Raw genomic sequence first — 20,574 nt, forward strand, 5'->3', positions numbered from 1 at the left:
CGGGAGCTCAGCCAAGAAACAAAATGGCAGCCACAACTTTCCTTTCAGGTTCCTGCCAGCCAATCAAGGGGGTTGCTTTTGCCCGGATCTGCAGGTATCCCTGAAACCATCAAGAATATGCATACCTAGATACCTATATTTTTATTTCTGTAATAACTCCAAAACTACTGACCAGATTCACACCAAATGAATAAAAGAGATATTTTTGGACCAGGATCTAGCTTTCAGTCAAATCTGGTGTAAATCCTTTCATCTGTTGAGGCTGCAGCCATGTTTAAAAATGAAGAATCCCCACAGACACTGCATGAGGAAAAAGCATTTAGTGACATCCCTTTTTTCTCAGCCCCTGCTTGAAGAATCACCCTGAATCTTTCCAGGCAGCAGCGAAACTAACTAGTTTACAAGTTTTGAAACGTTAGTCAAGATTCGTCAAATGGCGCTGAAGTTATTAACAAAACACAAAATGCTTCATCTATGGGAAAAGTTGGTCCTAACTACAGCTACAAACTGGCTACCACCAGTAGGTAATACACAAACACACAAACACACTTGCCACTATGTAGTTACAGTTAAGAGTTACCATAGGAGGAGCTTTTGTGGTTTGTTAATAATTTTGCCATTGTTTGCCAAAATTCACAAAACTTTCCAAAACAAAAGGCCATCTACTTTCAGCGCCTTCCTTAAAAGTTTTGGGGTGATCCATCAACCAGGCGCTGAGAAAAAAGAGGAGTCCCAAAAAAACTTTACCCATGCAATTTCTATTTGAATGGCACTATCGCTTAAAATGCTTTTGTCATTTTACAGCTTGGCGTGGATGGCATTATGCTAATCGTATGCTTAAAGACTATGCCAGAAAACAGACATTTGAGAGGAGCAATTTTAGAATGTTGCTGGAGACACCCCTCTCCATCTAAACTTGGGAACTACACAAAATTCTCTGCTTCTTTTTTCCATAATTTATGTGGCACTAGAAGCCAGAAAGGGAATTGTTTTGACTTATACAGGGTGCTCCCTTGTGTCTGGACAACGATAAACCTCTCTACAGAGCTATAATCATAGCGAAACCAGTGCTGGGGATTGTATTTGTTCATTCCAAGTTGGCTGCATGGTATTTTACCAATCCAAAGCTGTATTACTGTATGTGGAGTGGTAAAAGGCTTTTATCATTTTACAGCTTCGCATGGATGACACTGTGCTAATCCTATGCTTAAAGACTTTGCTGTATAAGTGGCAAAAGACATTGGCCCTCATTCCGACTTTGACCGCCGCCGGCCTGTCGGGGGCCGCCAGAATACCGCTGCGCGGTCAAAAGACCGCCACGGTAATTCTGACTTTCCCGCTGGGCTGGCGGGCGGCCGCCTTCAGGCCGCCCGCCAGCCCAGCGGGAAAGATGCTTCCACGATGAAGCCGGCTCGGAATCGAGCCGGCGGAGTGGAAGCTGTGCGACGGGTGCAGTGGCACCCGTCGCGTATTTCACTGTCTGCCAAGCAGACAGTGAAATACTTGTAGGGGCCCTCTTACGGGGGCCCCTGCAATGCCCATGCCAGTGGCATGGGCACTGCAGGGGCCCCCAGGGGCCCCGCGACCCCCCCTACCGCCATCCGGTTCCCGGCGGTCGGACCGCCGGGATCTGGATGGCAGTAGGGGGGGTCGGAATCCCCTCGGCGGCGCAGCAAGCTGCGCCGCCTTGGAGGATTCAATGGGGCGGCGGTACACTGGCGGGAGACCGCCAGTGTTGCCGGTCTGACCGCGGCTTTACCGCCGCGGTCGGAATCCCCATTGGAGCACCGCCGGCCTGTCGGCGGTGCTCCCGCGGTCTTCCGCCCTGGCGGTCTTTGACCGCCAGGGTCAGAATGACCGCCATTGTCTCTTTCTAGCTCAGCGTGGATGGCACTGTTGCTAGAAAAACAAGCATTTATTGTGAGGAATTTTAGAGTGCCGCCAGTGTTTTACAGTATCCTATATAGGAGTTGCTGTCCACCTAAACTTGGGAACTACCCAGATTTCGCTGATTGTTTTTTACATAACTTATGTGGCACCCTAAGCTTGTAAGGGTATTGTTTTGTTCCTTTGTTTTGTTCCTTTCTAGCTCAGAGTGGATGACACTGTGATAATTCAATGCTTAAAGGATTTGTTGCTTGGGTTGTACTGTGCTCTATACAGGAGCTGCTCGCCACCTAAACTTGGGAACTACCCAGAGTTCTCTGATTCTTTTCGCACACACACACACACATATATATATGTCTGTACATATATATATATATATATATTATATATATATATATAATAATGCTGATAAAAAGAAAGATTAAAGTGAAGTTATAGTTAGGTATGGTAGTGGCTGCCCGCACAGCAAGATGGCTGCACATCTATAATCGCTGTGGGCTGCTTGCAGATCCCCGATAATCCTGTGAACCAGGGGGTGGGGTATAGTCAGACAGAGCTGCCAGAATTGCATATGATAGTAGAGTACAGGCAGACACTGCAGGATCCCGTGATGGTGCCAGGAATGAGGGGTCCAGCTGCATGGCTTGCCACTGTACAGATCCACTCCTGGGAGTACCGCGCTACTCCTGGAGCGGATGGAGCTCTGGCCATAGCCATTGGAGTTAGCAGCTGTGGAGGAAAAAGAGACTGAGCAGTGAGGTGGAAACAGAGCTGGATCATGGATGAGGGTGGCTGCCCAGGAGGGCCCCCCTGCCACTTGAAAGGAGACAGTGAGCAGGGAGGCGCCAAGATCAACTGGTCTGCCCATACATTTGAGCCAAAGAGGTTGTCTGCACATTCAAGACCTGGCACGACATGGAGAGGAGAAGCCCTGGGCAATCTAAAGAGGATCTTCCTGCACCAATTATGGCTTGGCTGTGATTGGTCTGACTGGGGCTCCACCGAGGACTGTTGTGAGGTGGAGTACCACTGGCAGTGCGGCCGCCACAGTGAGCAGTGGTGGTGAAAGGGGGGAGACAAACAAAGTAGGAGTGTGCATAGCCAAAGGCATTTGAACCCCCCTCTCAGCATTGTTTAAACCCCTGACAGAATGGGGCAGTCCTGCTTAGTTAAAGATGTGCCAGGGACCAGGCAGCAGGAGACCAAGAGGACCTTCCCCCAGCAAGGGGGAATATGATCAACCGACATGGGGTGCCATCCAGGCGCCAGGTGTAGCTGAAAACTGGACCAGATACTGAGCACTGTTCATGCCACCTGAGAAACCCGGGAAGGTGGCCATTTACCTGAGCATACTCCAGGATGACCACAGGAAGCTGATGGACAAATTTAGGTATCCTGCTCACAACCTTGGCAAAGTTTCCCCACAACTGAAGGATTTCAGTGATCAAGTCCACCACCTGGCAGGATGTGTAGAGCAGTTGGATCGATTTGAGAAGGGGTGCACTTGGTGCAACCACTTTTGAATTGTTGGCCACAGGGAGGAGGCAAAGATGGCAGACATGGTCTCTTATCTGGAACAATTGCTAAGACAGGATGTGACACTGCATGGGCTCTCACAATTCTTTGCCTTGGAATGGGCACATAGAGTGATTGTGCTTCCCCCATCCGGCAGATGCTCCACCACAACCAGTGGTGGTGCACCTTTTGCATTAAAGGGACAGGGATTGCGTGCTCCTGAGGGTACACACACTTGGCCTGATCAATGCGAAGGAGTCACATTAGCCATTTATACAGAATACACTATGGCGGTCTTTGTCTCTAGCAATCAAAAAGGAACTTCAGGAGGCGGGTCTCCGCTACATCTTCTTGTTCTCAGGCCTTCTAAAGATCATGGTAGAGGAGAAGATCTAGTTTTTCTATGACACTGAGAGTGCCTGGAACAAGCTGGAAAAATACAAGGCTGGAAATGAGGCTGAGCCATGGACCAGGCCACCGTTGCCTAGATGAAAACAGCACAGGAGGCTGCTGGATCAAACCCATGGATTCACAGTCAGACTTGGAGAGAGCTGTTGCCCTTGTTGCAGTGTGCGCAATTCAGACTTACAGAACCGGAACACCTGGTGAGCACTGGACAGACTCTACATGTGGCTTGACTGATTCCGACAGTGTCACTGGATTCTTGCCTTGTGAACCTAAAGTCACTCAACAGAAAGCAGATGACCTCAGATCTTCTTGAATGGCATCCACCTGTGAAGGTTGCAAGTGTCAGAATGGTGAGGAGCTGAAGGAAAATGTTGTGCAAGGGAACGTACTCCATGCTGGTCTGCCCTGGGGCTCCAATGCATGGACATTGCTCAGTTATCCTTTTACTAGGGGAATCTCCTCTGGAGCATTACTGTCGCTGAACTGTAAAATGCCACCATTGCTAAGAACCTCCAAACTGGTACTGGAGTTTTGAATGTGTTCCACATGTTTGTTACACGATTTAAGCCAGATGGCAGTTGCATGTCAGCCTGGGATGGGATAGTTGGGGTTTGTGACTATTTCTACATCCAAGCTTGCTTGATATGGTTAGGACTACCATTTACTGGGGGTACTGGGAGGAGGGAGACAGGAGATGAGGTCACTGGTTTGTATAGGGGGGAGAGCCCACCACGGTTGGGAGGGAGATGACACTAGATGGTACAAACCAGACAGCCTTCGGGTGGTCTCCCCCAAGCATTTTGCCTGTTTGCCTCACATTTTTTGCTGATGTCTTTTTGTTGACCTTAGGACTCTGAGAACTTTACAACTGTTGACCTGTGCTAAAGTGCACATGCTCTCTCCACAAAACATGGTTTGCTAGGTACATCCACAATTGGCATAGTTAATTTACTTATAAATTAACTTATATGTCCCTAGTAATGTGCAGTACATGTGCCCAGGGCCAATCCAGTCCTGGGCCCTTATAAGTGCGTATTAAGTGATGCAGCTGCCAGAAACTGGCATTGGATTGATCAGAACTGGCACATCTTCATCTACGCATTTCCACTGCTGCAAAGATCCAGGACACCGTGTTGCCGTCAACACTGAAGCATAGCCGCAACTGCGTGGATCGGGAGCACAACTTTGCCAATAGTGCAACACATTGCCTCCATTCCCGATGCATCTGACTTGCATGTCTCGGAACTGACACATCACCTACATCTTTGGGATCGACATCAACGCATTGCTTCCCTTACCCCTAGTATCTTGTTCCGAATGTCAACACATCTTCAAACCAAGGTACTGTTTTAATGGACCAAGGCTGGTCTCTGTATCCGATCCATGCTCCATCAGGGTTGGCCTGACTTTTCAGATTTGACCAAGTCTACAGTGACCAGATGGCCCTGGTTGGCGCTGTATGCTTCTATGCACTACAACTAAGTTTATTATTTAAAAATGTATACCTTGACTCGTACTTATTGGATTTTGTAGTTTGGATCTTGTTTTTGCTCATAAAAATATCTATTTTTCTAACCGGGTGTGGAGTTGTTTTGTCAGGTTTTTGCTGCGCTACTGTTTGAAGTGATGCACAAATACTTCAGACATTACCTCTAAAGTTAAGCCTGCCTACTCTGTGTCAAGTTATTAGAGGGTGAGCCCAGGTTATTTTATGGTATGACTTACCCAGACTGGGATTGCGGACAGGGTGCATAATTCTGCCAACTAGAAGCCTAATTTCGAATAGTACATGTGAACCTACACTATGATGTAGGCCCCAAAAAACTAAATGCACCATTATTACCTGGAACACTCGGGGGATGGGCTCTGTGGCCAAATGTTATAAAATCTTTGCTTAACTGAAGCACAGAGGCTCTGATTTTGAAATCTTGCTAGAGACTCTAGAGGCGTGTATGAAAACTCTGCAACGCAGATGGTGGGGCCAGACGTATGCAACCTCGTACTCTAGGTTTTCCAGGGGAGGCATGGTGTGGGTGCGACCAGGATTCCCCTTTTTGGTCACTGAATACAGGACTGACAGGGAGGGGTGATAAAATGTCCTGACTGGAGCGCTGGATGGTCTGAAAGTGGTGATTGTCAGTATACACACCCTGAGCACTGTAAAGCCACTCTTCCGTGCAACACTTTTGCCACATTTTAACTGGGATGAGTAGAGCCACCACCATTGGGGGAGACTACAACTGCATGGCAGACATAAACCTCTACAGACTTTAGAGTGCGAGTGGATAACTTTAAGCTTGGTGACACTGGAGATTACGAAATTTGGGGAGCGAGAGTACTAGTTTTAATCTCTGCTACATGACTTACATGTCTGGCTAGACACAATATTGTGTACTGAGGAGACCATTGGGCTAGATGTGTGTATGGAACACCTGTGGCGCATGTCCTTGATCTACAACCTCCTTCTCATAGGGCAGACCTGTGTCCCCAATCTCCACATGGAGGCTCAAACCTGAGCTCCTAGATTAATCCATGTTTAGGGAACGCTTGGGATACACAGTAATGCAGTGAGGGTGTGGCTTTCTAGTGTCAGCAGAGAATGACCTGCGTTATCTTACGATAGACACATAGGGGGACCCACAGGGATGGGACCAGATGCGGTAGAAGCACAAAGCACACGTTTAAATTCTGGATACGTTGCAGCTCCTAAATAGAAGGTAATGCTTTGCCATGGCGCATATGAAAAGGTGCATAGTGGGGAGGCTCTTGATCTGGATGGTGAGTGCAGAGGATAGGTGGTATTCCATCACACGATAAGGACTCCTACTAGAGATGTGGCCAAAATACAGAGGGACATACACACAGTGTTCATGCACTATTTTAAAACTCTTCATTGGGGTGCCCGCCCCGAGCCAGAAGCTGACAACAGACTCCTTCATTGCTGGTACAACACTTCCATGTCTACCGAGAGAGTATGGGAGGCCTTGGGTGGTATGATCACAGAACCTGCAATTTGGGGTACTCTTTGGGACCTGGCACATGGCAATTCTCCGAGCAAGGACAGACTGCCTGCCAAATTGTACTAAACCTATGCCTCCCAACTGACGCTGCGATTGGCGAAAATGTATGTGGCAGTGTTTGCCTGTGAGACGTGCCCACTACTACCAGAGAGGCCTAGTTTCCATACCCAAGCCGGTTGGTGAGGTCCTAGAGGTGGTGTCTTACCGCCCCCTCTTGATGCTTAGTGTGGATTACAAAATCCTTAGTAAGGTGCTGGTGAACCACCTGTGCCCCCATTTGCAAACCCCGGTGAATGCTGACTAGAACTGATTCAGCCCACGCTGCAGCACCTCTGCTGACATCCGCCATTTATGTCAGGTGCTGGGAGAAGCCCCACTAAACACCTTCCAGGTGGCAGTGGTGCTCTCCATTGACATTAGGAAGGCATTCAACAGCCTTCAATTGGACTACTTGCGAAAGGTTATGGACAAGATAACATTGGAGATGGATAGCACATGTGGATGTCACTTCATTATGCTACCCCCAAATGCAAGGGTCTGTATGGGTCATTGTATTAGTACACGTTCAAAGTCCAGAGAGGGCACTCAACAGGGATGCTAGCTATTTCCGATGCTTTTCCTGCTTGCAGTTGAGCTATTCACCAGTATGATAAGGCCCAAAGGATGTGGGAGAGGCATACTCCCAAGGGATGGTAGGCATGTCATATCCCTGTATGCAGACGATAGGGTACTGTATTTGAAGGAGATTGTAGAGGAATAACATGGGCAATAGAGGTATTGTCCAACTTTGGGGGGTGGGGATGTCCTGACTCCACACATGCTGGGCCAAGACTTGTGCCTTTCCTCTGGCTGCAACAGTTCAGGAACCACCTGAGGTGGTAGTGGACAATGGGATTTGTTGGGGACTACAGGTGTTTAGCTAACTGGAGGTCAGGATTTATCACACCAAGGCAGATCTTCGGAAAGGCATCTTGGAGGCTGTGGTATGAGCCCTAAGAGGCAGCATAACGTTCTGACACACTTTGCAGCTCCCCATTATCACCAGAGTTGCACTGACAAAGATAATCATTCTACTCCGACTACATCTTTACTTTGCTAATCTGCCAGTTTAGGTCCTGAGGCACTGGCTTCACTCCCACAACAAACTGTTGCAGGAACTGATATGGGATAAGAAATGAAGCAGACTGTCCCTGCGGACCCTTCAGGGGCCAACGATTGAGGGGGGATTGGGGATACCAGACTTCGAACTGTAGTTCTGGATGGTTTGTTTGCTTGCCGGTTTGGACCTCGGTGAGTTTAGTGCCAATCACGGGAAAGGAGCCCTTATTGCACTGCTCTTGAGAACAGAGATACTACCTAGGAGGAAGACAAGGCTAATGGCAGTGACCCTGCACTTCTGAAGGGGTTGAATAAGCACCTTGGGGAGAGGCTGTTGCATGCGTTAGCAGTGCCACTGGTGGGGCTACCCGCAGTTAGAAATGGCTACCTCACAGCACAAGGAATGGCAGCCTGGATGGAGGCAGACCTGACAACATTAGGGAACTGCTATAAAGAGGGCACTTTCTGACAATTTTACATCCTGGTAGAGGACTACAAGATACATGGCACACAATTTCTGGTGTATGGGACAGTCACCCAGTAGTTGCACAGACTCTACAGTAACCCAGATAGAGAACCTTCTGCCCACGACTTAATTCAAATGGTATTGACATTTGGCAGTGGCAGATACAGATACAGCATGTCATGGCTGTACCCCATGATGATGGCTATTCTGGGAGCGGCTTTCCTGATGCCCAGGCCAGTGTAGGGAAATCTTGGGGAGGCACTTTGGTGGCAAGGAGTGGAAACGGACCATGGAACATATTAAGAAGGTCTAGAGAAACACAAATTTTAAGTATACACAGTTCAACTATCTGCACACTACCTACCTTACACCCCACTGATTCAACTTTTTGTACCACTTTGATGATAGGAACTGCCCCCAGTGTGTTCACCCTTACGTGGACTTTTGCCACATGGTGTGGAGTTGCCCAAAAATTGACATTTTCTGGGATTTGGTGATGACTGACCTGGAGAGCCCTCTGGACCGACAAGCCCTGAAAACTAGAAAGAGCTGTCTCGTAGGCCTTTAGAGCCTATGTGCATCTCAGAAAGTGGTCAATAAGTTCCTAAATCTAGGACTAGGGGTGTCCCATAGGGACACAGCCAGGAAAGGAAATCTGCGGAGGGACCCCACCTAACCGGTAGAAGGCACAGGTGATGTCATAGGCAGGGGCAGAAGAGACAACATTGCTCTTAGAAGACTATAGGGGGCACTGTAGGAACTCACTGTGGCAAGAAGTAGTAGCTAGTTTTGAAAATGGGGATAGAGCAGTACAATAAACACCCACAGTCTTGGGGAAGGAGGAGGATGGTTTGATGTGAGGAAATGGCACTGCATGGGCTGCAGCCCAGTGGAATGGACAACAACGGAGACAACCCAAACTGCATGGGGCACTGACACACCGCTCCTGTTACCGTCTCAGGACCCACTACCTCAACTAGAACAACAGGGAATTGCAATAGGCTTGGGACTCTTACTTGTTTTTGTTACTATGATTTTGATGTACGCAGGGAAGCTTCATATTGGTTCATTGAGATGACTCTGTAATGTGAAGATAACATTAGCACAACCTGTTGCTATACAAGTTTCCTGTTGAAATATGAAAATGCAATGGAAAATATATATATTTTTTTTAAGTACGGTAATATCGTATTTTAAGTTTAAAAAACCTAGAAACTCACTAGAAAAAAAGTCAAAGGTAAAAGGGACGTTATAGCTAGTTGAAAATGTCAGTTAAAACATACAATTTTAAACAAACAAAACCACTAAAATTGACCAGTTATTGTTATCTCAAGTAACTGTAACTTGTGTGCTAATGTAACTGTGTTATAATTTCAGACGCTGCAGTCATGTTCTCAGTAATGTCTTAAAACATTATAACGGACAATGTAATATGGGTGGTAATTAGCAGGGCATGGAGAGGGCATGAGTTATAGTTACTTTAGGGCACAGGTTAAAGTTATTTATCTGGTCCTCTGCATCCAACCCAGAAACAGCAGCTAACCCTATCCCGGCATGGCTTTTGGCTATGCATGGCCTAGGGTTGGCGGCAGTGCCTGGCCTGGGGCCTGGCTCTGCATCCAACCCCTCGCAGACAGGCACCTCTTGTGAACAGGCAGCCCACACTGTGCACGTCCTTCAGATATCAACATATATAAAACATATGTATTGTCTTTTTCAAGAATTGTCTGATGATTATTATGAAATATACATTTCATTATTTCACACAATGCAATGTTTAATAAAAGTGATTGCCATAAAAAATAATAGTTTTAAGTTTCATTTAACAAAAACAAGCATGAAGATATCTGAGCCTTTTTTGTAACCTTTTCAAACTACAAAGTGCAGTCATAGAACCAACCATAAGGGGATCTGCACTCCACTTGAAGAGCATAGATCCCCAGCTAGGAGTGCTTGAGAAAAATATAATAAGCTCTCCTGCGGTCATGAATTTAATGGCTCTTCTAGGGGCACCGCCAGCAAGAAAATATGTAGACCTATAAAGCCCTAGGGCATTATGAGGTGCTCTTTGCTAGGAGCAGTGAAAAATAAATGAGCGGCTCTGGATGATCATTCATTATCAACTTTTTTTTCCTAAGTTTTGTGGAAGTCTGATCCCACCCCACAGGCTCCCCACAAGCAGCTTAGTTCATGGGACCACGTGGGAGGCAACAATTTTAATGTATTTTTTTTATTAAAACTGGGGTGGCCCGGGCATCCTACTGCATTCCTCACCCTAGAGTCTGCAGGGAGAAGAGCCCCGAGGCTCACACAGCTCTGCTAGCACCCATGTCAGTACCCATCCCAGGTGCAGTGGGAGCCAGCTCTGTTCCCACCCTGCAGGAGCAGATTTCTTTGGCTCCAACTGAGCAGAAGCAATTCTGAGTTTCCCCAGGACACTGCCATGGAGCCCGCCCTAAGGATAGGGTTCTCATGGCCATTGAATAGCTCAGGAAGATGGGCTCCAATAAATTTTTGTAACAATTTCTTGAAAAGCACTGAATGGATTTAAACCAAACCTAGCAAGGCTCTTTCCTAAGCAAAGGTTTAGTTTCATGGCAAGTTTAGTGTATTTCCGTAATTCGTTTTTTCTGAAGTAGAAAGCAATGATTCCTATGAGAGTTCATATGAGGAACATCAATTTTTGACCCTGCCCTTTATTTTGTCCTCTCCTTGACAAATGTGTACAAAACTTGGCAGGCGGAACCCAAAACTGGATACAATTTTTGTTTCAAAACGTTTGTACAAATTCGTCAAACAGTACTAAATTATTAGCAAAGAAAAACATGGATTTTCAATGGAAACTCTGACCTACCCATAACTACATACAAATCAGGAGGGAGGAAGGGTGGGATGGCGAGATGGATGGACGGACGGACAGATGGGCAGACAGACAGCCAGCCAGAAAGCCAAACAAGGTTCCACATGTCTAGAAGAGTTTGCGAATCCGAAAGCATAGTCCACAAACCACGAACGTTAAAAAATATGAATAATCATTAAAAATTTAATTAGAAAACAAACATGGGGCCAACCCCCACTTCGCACGGTCAAAAGCCACGTGAACAGGGGTCTGTCTCCATGCGGCAGGCTGGGTTTACTGTTTCTATCAACATATTTCCCCCCAACGGTAATGACTCCAGCTCTTGCTGCATTGCAGATGCTGCAGATTTACAGCATGTGCTACATATGCTAGCGTCATGTCTCTGCTGGTGACCTACTGGTCCAAATTACACAGTCCCCGTGCGCCTATTACTGGAATAGTTGTCTATTGTAATTGAGAAATCTGTGTCTTGGGTAAATATAAAAGACCTAAAAAAATAAAGGAATGACCCACCTCTTTGATCTTGATATGTTCCTCGCAAAACAGGCTGTTAATGTAAAATGGAAAGTTAAGGTTCTTCCCACGTCTGCGGCATGGCATCAAGTCGCCATAAAATGGGCTGAGGTTGTGAGCAAGACTCTTCACAGAGAAGAGTGAAAAAAACATGATCTGGATTATGAGGATTTTTCATTCCACATCAAGCTTTTACTCAATGTGTACATATGTAGAAAATACGAGTCTGGGTTTTTTATTGCCTATATTTTAAATAAACACAGATATGTAGTTACATGTAAGCACATTTAGCCGAATTCGTTTTCCCATGTTGATTCAAAGGTCATTTGTCCCATTTCGCAGTATCCTTCCTGACTGCTTTAAACGAAGCACAATCATTTAATTCAAATTAATCTTTATATTAACGTGAATTGATTATAGCTACAGTCTGTTCCTCCTATCCATGCCACGGAAAGTTGGAAAATTGTAAGTGTTTAGCTCAAATCCTAAAGGTAGAATTTATCGGTCTAGGAGATGGACCAAAATAAGGGATTAAAAGGAATATAATTAATTTATGTGTGCTTTATCATGATTTTGGAGATTTCACTCTATGGAAAACAAAGGCTCCAACATAGTGTGAAGCTTTAGGCTTACATTCGAAAAAGGCAGTGAATGCAGCAGCAAACAAGAAACTGAGGTGCCAAGAGATTTCAGTGAACATAGGTGTGCATAGCTGGGTCAATGATCACTCACGAACAGTTCTGGTGCTGAATTTAATTACTTCAAAAGGATCTTTAAAAAATTCTGGTCCCTCGTCAAGATTGAAAGCATCTGCAACAAGTTCGAAACAATTGATATTTACCTTAAGGGTATTACATTTTCTAGAGATTGAAAAGTTGCCATGCACTAAAATTCAGAAGGCCCATTTGCGCTGGAAATAAGAGTGGAACGTGGACTACATCACACACATAGCCCCAAGAACAGACCCTACAAGAACGCTGCAGGAGACGGTAAATAGCAGGAGTAAGTATCTGATAAAAAATAAAAGCTCTCTGATTGTCAGGGAAGTACTTGGAACCATAGTGAGACCTGACAAATAACATGCTGAAATCAGCAACATAGTGCATTGTGTCACCAAGTCTAGCAGTGTCTTCTCCAGTATGTGTATGAGCAAAAGTGCTTTCCTCAAAGGCAATTTTAGAAATGTTGTCGCCAAGCATTGCAAATTACAGCACCGTTTTTAGGTGTAAGTTACAGATACATTTAGGTGCTTTAGCTGTCTGTTCTGGAAGATCTATTGTGAACAATACAAGGCATAGGGCTTTGAGTCAGCCCCCCACTCATCATTGCATGTCTTTCCACCCTGTTCTAGTGTTTGATCCACCCGAGGGCTATTTTAGTCTCTCTGTTGTGTGTGGATGTCATATATCCTTCCACCCAGTCAGGCCATACAGTGCAGTGGATATGGGAGGCGATTATCTCTTTCTTTATCTCTTCCTGCTTCCCACTACCTTATTTTATTACAACCATCCCCACGCCCACTGCCTGCAGACGGCCATGTGATTTTTTTTAAACCATTCCAAGGCGGTTCCCCATCACATACACACCGAATGAATACCTTTGAATGCATTTTTATATGTTTTAAGAAAATTCATCAAGAGTGACTGGCGGTCACATGGGAAAAAAAGTAAGAACTGATAAAGCTAATAGGACGAGACTGTTGGATTCGTCAGTGCTTGTATTGAAATTTGACTAAGTGCGTTTATAGCTGGAGCATGGCAGATCTTCGAGTCCTAAAAGCTGCCCTGGCTTGAAGAACACATTGGAAATGGCAAAATGGTCGGTCTGGTCCGGACCGTCTAAGAAATTACAAATACTAAAGTTTTTTGTTTTTTTTCCCCCACAGATGATACAACAGGATAATCGCTGGCTTTTCTTAAAGTGTAACCTATTTGATAATAATATGGCCATGTGCATGTCAGTATATTTATCTCTTCATACTGGAAAAGGGTGCTTCTTAATAGGATATTTCATTTTATCAAGATGTCATTCGAAACAATAATTGGGATATGGCTGCCATGGTCTGTACAGACATCTTCAAGCTTCCAATTAGGTCCCGAATGCCTCTGCTATTTAACAACTTTTTTTGTAACTGAGAACAATAATTCCCTCTGTTGTACTCAACTTCTATTACAGTGCTGTGAATTACAATTCTCTTGAGCTGTTTAAAAAGTGTTTTCCATTTCACTGCCGCTAATAAGCTTAACCGATCCGAAGCCGGACATCACATCTTCTTTTATCTTTACAAGGTAACATTTCATCGCTAATTATGAAGTCTCCCAAAGGCTACTTGCTCTGTGTCGTGCATTTACCACTGCAGGCTCCGTTAATCTTCTGTTATGAACTGCTAAGTGTCACATACGTTGTTCTAATTGCATAGGTTGCAGGGAGAAGGGTTTATGGTTTCGTAATTTTATGGGAGTGGAAAAAATGCTCAGCTCATCTATATTTGTAATACTTTTAAAGCAGATGGAGGAAAACAGTAAAGACCAAAACACGTTCTCTAGTTAATATTGCCATACATTCTGAGGCGTAATAAAGCAAACCCCCCCGCCCCCCCCACGGTGCTGGGGTGGACGAGCTCCAGGGCCCCCCCAGTACAGTACACTGTGCACGGGCGGCAGGCGGGGAGGGTGCCCCCTACAGGTACTTTGCAGGGGACCATCTCAAGTTTCGATATCCCTAGGAGAATCAGATCTAAAAGGCATCGTGCCACAATGCCTCTCACTCAACTGCTGGGTAGAAAATATTTGTTAAAATTTCTCTGTACATGGAGTTACGACAATAAAGCAAGTGTTCGATCTTTCAAAACTGACATCTAGTTGTGTAGCGTGGCTTCCCTTCATCCAGGAGCGATGATGAAAGCACATTTCGTACTACAAGACTTGTCATTTTTGAAACATTGGAGTCTATTTTACTACACATGTTGTCTGCCCTTTTTCAAATTTTTAAAAAGGACTTTGTATGACGAGTGTGCAATAAAGTGGTTATTTACGTTACTTGACCGTGACAACGTTGAGGGAGGCAGTGAACTGTTATCTTATGTCATAAGAATATTTTTGTCTTTTTAACTTTTCTGTACCACTTGCTCTCCTTTTCACTTTACTTGTGGGTAAAGGGATGGACAAATGAAACTAATATATTGTACCTTTAAGCACTGGGATCACAAGCTTTATTTGTTGAAAACACTGGGGCCCAGATTTAAGAAAAGTGGTGCTGCACCCAGTGCATCGCCACTTTTCTTGCGCTCCTTAGCGCCCCTCTAACGCCACCATGTGTGCGCCTACCGCGCACCATGGCAGTAGTTGGGGAAATCGCGTCAAAAGTTTTGTCGCTAATACATATGTGTTGTAATGCTTAAGTGAGTCATACTTGGAACCTTGCCGTCCCTGTGTTCCAGGACTTACTTCTGGAGTTGTGAGACGCTAAGGTTCTGAGAGAAAGGCGGTTGGGGAGAGCTGAGGAGTTGTAAGCTGACGGAGCACGGATCCTATCTTGGGTTGTTTTCCTGCAATAAATCCTCGTTTAACTTGCAGTGTTTGTCATGCTATAACACTGGCGACGATCTACCAACCCTGAACCCACGGACTCGTCGGCCACTTGATTTTTGGATCCGCGTTTCCGCTTATGGTGTTTGAGACTAATTAGTCTACAAACTGAAGATTGCTGGAGGAGTACTTGAGGTACTGTGCCACAACGGAGATTTCAGTCGTATTTTATTTTTTCCTACCTCTTCCCGTGTGGAGACAGCTGTCGAAGCTCGTGCTGTGGCCGTTGTTGTCTATCGTAGCGCGCCCTCTCTCTCGTGCACCCTCGTGCCTCCTTGCGCGCATGTTTATTTGTAGAACTGGGCAATCCTGACGTCACGCGTGCCTTGAGAGAGCGGTTCAGGATCTAGACCGTTACGTGCAGAACTTGGCAACCAGTATCTTTGGTGTTTTGTGCAAGCGGTTAAAGATTTCAGGATTGATCTACAGATAATGAGTTGTGTGTAACTGTGTCCAAGCCATAATAATCTAAATATAATTGTCTCTCTCTATCCATCGGTTTCCACAATTTCAACGAAGGAAAAAAAAAGGAAAGAGAACTCACATTTTTCTTGTTTTCTTCATTTATTTATTTTTACTTGTGTTTCGATTTAACTTAATTTTCTTGTGCGCTACTATGGCTACACCTACTATGTCACAACCACCTCCTTTCTTATCTGACAAAGGTGACCCCATTCTTCCATGGAAAAGGTGAAAAAACCTTTTTGATTCTAATTTAATAGCTATTGGTGGAGAAAAATTTTCACCAGCCAGGAAACAAGCGGTTCTTCTACACAACTTGGGAATTGAAGGCAGAAATATATATGACAGTTTGGAACCTTTGGCTATTGGTGGAGCGGATGGTGAACCTAGAGATATTTTTGAGATGTCAGTGGCACATTTCGAATCCAAACTTAATGTTGTTTTGGAGAGACATACATTTTTCGCAAGATCTCAAGGTACCACTGAGAGCGTGGGGAATTTCGTAGCTGCCTTACGTACTCTGGCACGCACCTGTGATTTTGGTGAAATCACAGACTCTCTTATTCGCGACCAAATTGTGCGCTGTACCAAAAGTAAAAAGGTTCAGGAAAAACTTTTAACGAAAAACCCCGACTTAAGAGAAGCCATTGCCATCGTTGAAGGAATGGAGAGTACTAGCAACTGGATCAAAGAAATGAGTCATACTGAAGGGGACAATATGGCTACTGTGCATTTACCAAAGGTTCAAGAAGAAGTTTCTAGGGTTAGCAATGACTTTAAAGCACAAGCATCCATTCAAGAGAAGAAAAGAGACATTAAAGGGTTGCGTTGTTATCGTTGTGGTAACGCGGGTCATGCTGCTAACAGTGCCAATTGTTTTGCACGTAACTCCTTATGCAGAAAATGTGGGAGGAAGGGCCACTATGCTAGAGTTTGCAACAACGATAAGAGCAACATTGATTGTGTTACCGATAATATCAATAAGATGGTATTATGTGTGTGTCAAGAGATTGACCATGTTGGGCAGGTTTCGGGCACAATTGATGAGGGTCCCGTGGTCATGCCTGAATGCACTATTAAACTTGATAATAGAACAGTGGTGGTTTTAGCAGACTCTGGTTCTCCCTACACTATGGTTGGTGTTAAGAACTGGCAAGCCATTTTTGGGGAGTCTCTGGACTCTCTCATTGAACCCAACATCAACCCGGTCAGCTATGGGGGAACCAGAATAGAGATAGTAGGATATAGAGTTATGAAGATACAATTCCAAGACAGAGTGACCATAGGAAAGGTTTATGTAGCTAAACGCGGTAATAACTTGTTAGGATGGCGACACCAACAAGACATGGGTATTAAATTAGATCCCAATGCAGACAATCAAGTCATGGTGGTAAACATTGAAGATAATACGTTACAAATTTGTAATGAGTTTCCGAGTGTGTTCAGCGATAGTTTAGGGTGTCTAACTAATTTTGAACACAAGAGTATACTAAAAAAAAATGCTGTGCCAATAGTACATAAAGTTAGAAGAGTACCTAAGTTAATGCTAGAACCTCTCAAAGCAGAACTTAATAAGTTACTTGAAGCAGGAGTTATTGAAGAGATAGAGTCTTCAGAGTGGTTGGCCCCTGTTGTTTTGGCACCCAAGGATAATGGGAAACGCATCCGGATGTGTGTGAACCTCAGGGATCTTAACAAATACATTTGGATAGATCGCCAACCCCTACCTAACATTACAGAGGAATTGTCAAGTTTAGGTGGGTCTAGAGTTTTTAGTGTATTGGATCTTTCCTCGGCTTACCATCAGATTGTCTTGCACCCCGAGTCCAGGCACCTCACCTCCTTTGTTACACCTTTGGGGGCTTACCAATTCTTGAGGATGCCTTTTGGCCTAGCCTCGGCGGCCGCGTGTTTCCAACGCATCATGAAAAAATCTTGGGGGAGGTCGCAGGCACGTTGTGTTTCCAGGATGATATTCTAGTTCATGGTAAGACGATAGCTGATCATGACAAGGTATTAAGGGTAGTTTTAAGTAAGTTAGCAGAGGCTGGTTTTACTGTTAAGAAGGAAAAATGTAAGTTCAGAGTCACTTCTGTGTCATACCTGGGACACACCATTTCAGGTGAAGGGATCAGACCCAAGTTGGAACTAGTGGATGCTATAATGCAGGCACCTGAACCTAGAGACAAGGATGACGTGAGGTCATTCCTAGGGTTGGCGGAGTATTATTCTAAATTTATTCCCAATTTTTCTAGCGCGACTCAACCCTTGAGAGCCCTTTTAAAGAAGGGGTGTGAGTTCGTCTGGGGGGAAGAATGTATGACTGCTTTCTCTTTTGTCAAGAACTGTATTGGAGTGATGCCCACCTTAGGACATTTCGATGTAGGTGCGAAAACGTTCTTGTACACTGATGCTAGCATCAAGGGTCTTGGTGCTGTTCTTCTGCAGAGAACTGGTCAGAAGGAGAAGGTAATAGCTTTTGCTTCTCGTTCTCTTAAAGGAGCGGAACAAAACTATTCGGTCATAGAAAGAGAGGCCCTTGCCTGTATGTGGGCGGTTAAACACTTCAGGTTTTATTTGTGGGGCCTACCTTTTGTGGTGAGGACGGATCACAGACCCCTTGTCCAAATCTTTTCTCCTAAGAAAAATGAAGAATTGACCCCGAGAATACGGAGGTGGACGGAAGGATTGTTAGAGTACAATTTTATTGTAGAGTATGTGCCTGGACCGAAGAATGTTGTGGCGGATTTTCTGTCCCGTTTTTCGGTTGACAGAGGTGATGAAGTGGATGATGAGGTCATGGTTGGTTGGGTAAGGGAAACAGCCATCAACGAAGTGGAGTGGAAGTTAGCTGCAGAAAAGGACTTGGACAGACATAAGCTTGGTGAATTTATTATTAGGGGATGGCCAGAGTTTAAGGATATACCTGACTCATTAAAAGGCTATTGGAATGTGAGAAATTAACTTTCCTTAAATGGGAGTGAGTTGTTTAGGGGAAGCAAATTTATTCCTCCCATGGGGCTGAGAAGTAAAATTTTGAATCTGGCTCACGAGGGGCATCTGGGCAGGAGTTTAACTAAATCCAGACTTAGAACTATCTATTGGTGGCCAGGGCTGGATAGTGAAGCTGAAGCTGTTGTGAAAGATTGCTTGAGTTGTGCACATAATGACAAGAGCAAAGTGGTGGCGAGAGCGCCTCTCTCTCCTGTCGAGGTCCCGGATAAACCCTGGGTGAAACTAGGTCTTGATTTCATGGGACCCTTTCATCTGTTACCACCGAATGAACGATATGTCATGCTCATGGTGGATTATGCATCCAAATGGGTTGTGACTAAATGTGTGAATTCAATTGATACCCATACTGTGATTGAATTTTTGGAAGAGGAGTTTTCTAAAGAAGGAATACCTAGTCATTTAGTCACGGACAATGGAGTGCAGTTGATTTCACAAGATATGAAGAAATTTCTAGACTCCCTTGCTATTGTGCATTTGAGAACGGCCTTGTACCTGCCACAAGCGAATGGTTTAGCTGAGCGTATGAATAGGATGGTGAAGGCTTGTGTGCAGGAAGCTGTTCAGACTAGGACTCCCTTATCCATTCTTCTAAGAGATCTGTGGTGGGCACATCGCAACACTCCTAATAGCATCACCAACATAGCCCCTTTTGAGTACATGAGAGGAAGGGTGGGTCGTACTAAGTTATTCCCGGCATGGTTCAGTAACACTCTACATCGGGTTGATTTGGACCCAGATAGGTTTGATAAGGCACCTAGTCTCCGAGATAAGTACCAACACAATTACAATTTGTGTTTTGATGCTAAGCATTGTGTTGGCAAGGTGAGGTGGAGGGTTGGTGACCTAGTGTTGGTGAAGATTCCGAGTTTTAAAACCAAGGGTAAATCATCCTTCAAGGGCCCTTTCCGCATCAGGGAAGTTAAAGAAAATGTTGTTATCCTGGACAATGGGGATGTGTGGAGCATATCCAGAATAGCAAAATGGTCTGGTGTGGAGAACTCCTCTACTGGTGTCGAGAGCTCTTCCACCTTGAATGATTGGAGAGGAAATCTCTCTACAAAAATTTCCATGGAGTCTACTAATGTTCCGTCCAGACTACGCTGTAAACCATGCTGGATGAAAGACTATGGTGGTTATTCTGACCCTGGCGGTCTTTGACCGCCAGGGCGGAGGACCGCGGGAGCACCGCCGACAGGCCGGCGGTGCTCCAATGGGGATTCCGACCGCGGCGGTAAAGCCGCGGTCGGACCGGCACCACTGGCGGGCTCCCGCCAGTGTACCGCCGCCCCATTGAATCCTCCATGGCGGCGCAGCTTGCTGCACCGCCGCGGGGATTCCGACCCCCCCTACCGCCATCCAGATCCCGGCGGTCGGACCGCCGGGATCCGGATGGCGGTAGGGGGGGTCGCGGGGCCCCTGGGGGCCCCTGCAGTGCCCATGCCACTGGCATGGGCATTGCAGGGGCCCCCGTAAGAGGGCCCCTACATGTATTTCACTGTCTGCTGCGCAGACAGTGAAATACGCGACGGGTGCAACTGCACCCGTCGCACAGCTTCCACTCCGCCGGCTCGATTCCGAGCCGGCTTCATCGTGGAAGCCTCTTTCCCGCTGGGCTGGCGGGCGGTCTGAAGGCGACCGCCCGCCAGCCCAGCGGGAAAGTCAGAATGACCGCCGCGGTCTTTCGACCGCGGAACGGTAATCTGACGGCGGGACTTTGGCGGGCGGCCTCCGCCGCCCGCCAAG

At 45.8% G+C, this 20,574-nt stretch overlaps 1 protein-coding gene across 1 annotated transcript in view; it reads right to left on the reverse strand.

Annotated features, from left to right (window-relative positions):
- DNAH11 (dynein axonemal heavy chain 11) overlaps positions 1 to 20,574 on the reverse strand; it is a 2,866,633-nt gene that overhangs the window by 157,118 nt on the left and 2,688,941 nt on the right. The gene's annotated exons all lie outside the window — the stretch shown is intronic.

This window comes from Pleurodeles waltl, chromosome 10 (genome assembly GCF_031143425.1).
Source record: "Pleurodeles waltl isolate 20211129_DDA chromosome 10, aPleWal1.hap1.20221129, whole genome shotgun sequence".
Taxonomy (NCBI): Eukaryota; Metazoa; Chordata; class Amphibia; order Caudata; family Salamandridae; genus Pleurodeles; species Pleurodeles waltl.